Source organism: Podarcis pityusensis, assembly GCF_964106645.2.
Source record: "Podarcis pityusensis genome assembly, chromosome: 5".
Taxonomy (NCBI): domain Eukaryota; kingdom Metazoa; phylum Chordata; class Lepidosauria; order Squamata; family Lacertidae; genus Podarcis; species Podarcis pityusensis.
Genome location: NC_138032.1, coordinates 99,516,529 through 99,521,337, shown reverse-complemented (window position 1 = coordinate 99,521,337; position 4,809 = coordinate 99,516,529).

Genomic DNA, 4,809 nt, shown 5'->3' with positions numbered 1-4,809 from the left:
CATCTGCTTTTCTTGATTATAATGCTTCAGTTCTAACAGGGTTTAAATGCACCTTTCATTAAGAGTCCTTTCTCCATACAAAACCACATAGACTGGTCGGGAAACTTTTCCAGTATGCAAGCTGTCTCCTTTCTCCACCAACCCTTACAGGCCATTAGGGCCACCAGCTGTCAATTACTTGATGTCATTATGACATTAGGTGATATGTCAGGAGTGCTCTGATGGTGTTTCCTGCTTGGCAGGGGGTTGGACTCGATGGCCCTTGTGGTCTCTTCCAACTCTATGATTCTATGATAACTTCAAAGTGAGTGGTAGCCCCTTTGAAGTCTGTTTGCTGATGGTTTGGATTCAAACTATTCTGCAAATGGAAGTTTCCCCTCTTAGACTTAAAGAAAAAAATGTCCATTTTCCAGGCAAGGTTCGGTTCTATACCATGCCTGTCTGCAAACAGGCAAAGGGGGTGTCTCTCACCACCCATCAGATGATGGATGCCGAGAACAAACTCCTTTGAAGAAGAGCTCAGTGCAACTCAGCCAATCTCAGCCATGTATTTACCTGCCCCGCACCTGGTTTTACATATATCACCAAGTGTTAGGCAGGCAGGTGAATGCAATTTGGAGAATATGCATCAGCCAGATTAGTTGCATGGGCCAGAGGTTCCTCATTGCAGTACGGACTCATTGTTAAAACCGTGTTTATGGAAGACAATCTTACTCGGCTACGAGTGATCGCCAAAGAAAGAAGATACCAAGACTCAATATGAACACTAATATCAAGTAATTCTTAGAATTTATATGTCACTTTGGGCACGTTCACCAATCTTTTGCACACTTATCCCTATGTTGCAATTGTAAGACTGTGGTGTTGTATTTTATCTGTGTGTGAGAAACCCCAGCCCCACACTCACCCACCCCACCTGGGAATCGGACACGTCTCCAGGCTACAACTCCTTTTCAGCCCCTACTCTCACACTCTCATGTTTGCAAGCAGACGAGGAACTGTGATACTCAAGGCCGGAAGTACTTGCCTCTTGCAGCCCAAGGAGCAACTTACTCTCTATTTCTTCTCTGCTTCGCTACCTTTTCCATAGTGCACATGCAATGTCTACCAGAACTAGTATGCAGCCAGCTTTTTAATATCCTGCAGCTTTATCAAAGCATAAAATCCCCCCCAAGTAATTTTACATCTGCATGTTTTAGTGTGTATGCTGACATTCTGAAAATGTCCCCGTTCAAGCCAATGGCAGTCTATTATGTGGAATGGTGGTAGGAAAAACGCAGCGTACAAGGCAACTTGTTCTTCATGTGATTGGAAGTGGTGGTAGGGAAGGGTAATGCAGGATATAATTGCCATTTCAAAAGCAGTCCCACATTTAGGTTGTAGTATTTTCTCCATGTGAAAATGGCCCTTGTCCATGCAAAATCTTTTAAAAAGTTTGAAGCAACCAGAGCTGGAATTTTGCTTACTTAAGGGTAGTTTGCATTCTCAGTACACTATCTTCGAAGGGCCTCAAATCCAAAGACAAGACATACATACAAGTCCTGCTCTCAGATATGTGTGTTTGGTTAATTTTATTGTAAAGCAGCAGGGATCAAGAGGTAAGGATGAAAGGGAAGGGCCATTGCTGAGTGCTAGCAGCCATGCAGATGCTCACAGGTTCAATTCCAGCATCTCCAGGTAGCACTACAAAGCCCTACCTACAATGCTGGAGAGCCACTGCTGGTCAGTGTAGGAAATAAAGCATACAAGCTGAAAGCATATGCAGATATAATAAGAGTGGGAGATCCAAACAGCACATTTCCCAAAGTCTTATAAAAAATACAGGATTTTGGACTGATGGCAGGTTTAAAACTAAATAAAAATAAAACTAAACTTAGTGAAAAATGTCTCGGAGCAAGACAAGAAAAAGATTCAGCAGAAGTTAGAAATAGAGGTTCACAAAAAAGTTAAATATTTGGGAATATGGTTGACAGCTTAGAATATTAATATATTTAAAGTTAATTATGAAAGAGTTTGGAAAGAAATAAAAAGGAACTTAGAGATCTAGGGAAGGACAAATTTGTCACTTTTAGGAAGAATTTCAGTAATTAAAAAGAACGCATTGCCAAAAATGTTACTCTTATTTCAGTCAATCCCGGTGATAAGCAATGTGAGCTGCTTCAAAGAATGGCAAAAGCATATTCCAAGATTTATCTGGAAAGCAAAGAAACCGAGAATAAAATACAAACTTCTTACTGACATTAAAGACAGAGGTTTCTCTCTACCAGATTTAAAATTATACTTTGAAGCAACCTGCATTTTCTGGATTCAGGGTTGGATTAAATTAGAGAATACAGACCTGTTAGACTTGGTTGGCATGCATATATACGGTATCAGAAAGCAAAAATCCACAAAGGATTTCATAATCATATAATAAAAGATGTGATTTTTAAGGTATGGGAGAGATATAAAGATTTAATAGAACAAAAAACACCAGGGTGGATATCCCCAGTAGAAGCAGTATCTTTAAAAAAGGTAAATATGAGGACTAAATGCCCAACATTTAGAGAGCTGTTAACAGAAGTGGATAACCAATTACAGTTAAAAGAATTTGAGGAAATTAGAGAGAAGGTAACAGATTGATTACAGTATTTTCAAATAAATGAAAAATTTAAAAATGATAAAAAGAAAGGTTTTAGCTACACAATATCAATAGTTCAAAGAGAAATGTAGAATACAAAATTACTGTCGAAAATGTGTAATTTGCTCTTGGAATTGGAAACCAAAGAGGAAGAGGTTAAGTGTGTAATGATAAAATGGGCAAAGGATGTGAGACATAATATACAAATGAGTGATTGGGAAAGGCGTTGGAGGACGGACTTGAAAATTACTGCACGTTTCTCACTTAAAGGGAACTATATGAAAATGATGTACTAATGGTACTTAACTCTGGTAAAACTTGCTAAAATGTATAGAACAAGTTCCAATAAGTGTTGGAAATGCAGAGAAAAGGAGGGTACGTTCTATCATATGTGGTGGGAATGTAAGGTTATTAAAAGCTTCTGGGAAATGATCTATAATGAGCTGCAGAAAATGTTTAAAATAACTTTTGTTAAAAAACCAGAAGCTTTCTTATTAGGGTCGATAGGAACTGAACTACCTAAAGAACAGAAGAAAATTTTTATGTGCACTACAACAGCCACCCGAATATTGTTAGCCCAGAGATGGAAGGAAGAAAAGACACCGACAAAAGAAGAATGGCAGATCAAGCTAATGCACCATGCAGAAATGGCAAAATTAACGGTAAAGCTCAAAGACTACAATAACAAGAAATTTTAAAAAGAGTGGGAATCGTTCGTTGTTTCTGTGCAAAAATACTGTAAACAAGTTCATACATTGGCAGGGTTTTAAGTAAATGTTTGCAACCAGTAGAAAATTAGACTTAAGGGAAATAATAATGGAAAAAGTTTAAGAATGGATATGCAGAAGAAATTGGTTAATATAAGGAACCAGAAGGGGGTATGGAGGGAAGTCCAGAGATTTAAAGAATCTCAAAGAAAAGGCTTGTTTTTATTTGTAAAAATGTAACTCTGAAAAACTAATAAAAATTTATTTACACTATATATATATATAAACTGAATTAGACCATGGGCAACTTCCCATGTCTTTATTAGTGATTTAGAGAGTTGCAGGTGCCATTTCCCCAAAGCCATTGGCAACCCTGTCCTGGTAGTTTCAGCCCCTAAAATTGATCTTTGTCACTGGGGAGATGGTGGCTTTCTGCTGCTTAACTTAAACGCAGAAAGCAGCAGCTTGTTTCAAAAGATAAAAATACAGTCCTTGGAACATAATCCACCACAACATGCTCTCAAGACAAAGACCTGAGAATACAGCAGCCACATTTTACCTGCAAAAAATGTCTGTGCCAGTTTAACACTGCCTTTCCCTCTGCTTAGAGAAAAACGCTTCTGCAATTCTTGCCAGATACAGCAACTGAAACCTCCTCAAAATTGTGTGTGTGTGTGTGTGTGGTTTTAAAGGCTTTCCAGGAAAGACAGCTATTGTGCTTTTATTTTCTGACAGGATCCAGTGTAACACTGATCACTAAATCAGTGGGCATTGAAATTCCCACTCCACCTCCCACCACCCTGGGCTTTAGGCTTTTGCACAGGTTTTCATTTCAGTTGGTTGGAGCGTGGTGCTGATAACGCCAAGGTTGCAGGTTCCATCCACATAAGGAACAGCTGCATATTCCTGCATTGCAGGGGGTTGGACTAGATGATCCTCAGGTTCCCTTCCAGCTCTCTGATTCTATGTTCTATATGCAGTTATAGACATGTACGGCTGAAATAAGGCTTCCATGAAAGCTACACAACTGCAGATTATTTGCAGGGTGAATGCAATCCTGCTGATCCCTTGAACATCTAACTACTGGAGAAGAGAAAACAGTAACTGTGGTCAAGCTGGTCAGTGCTCTGGTGGTTGGGTCAAGTTTGTTTGTTAATGTATTTAGTGTAAAAGGAGTTTTTGTTTTTCTTATTAAAACCTTGTTTAAATTATTTTTGAGTCCCTTTTTAATGCATGGTCTCCCCAGCAAGCTCTCTGCAGCGCTACCATACTGCAAAAAGCCAACATCTTTGGTTATGGGCCCAGCTGCTGAGTGGATGACTGCCTATTTTTGGACTCTGAGAAAGGTTTGAAAACTCCTTCTCCTGTTAGCGTAGTTCTGTGGGTCTGGAAGAGTTCCAGAATGGTTGACCGGGTTCCTGAAGCTGAGAAGGCTCTGGTCTTCCCACAGCTGACAGATGAGAACTATAGTTTATGGTCTTT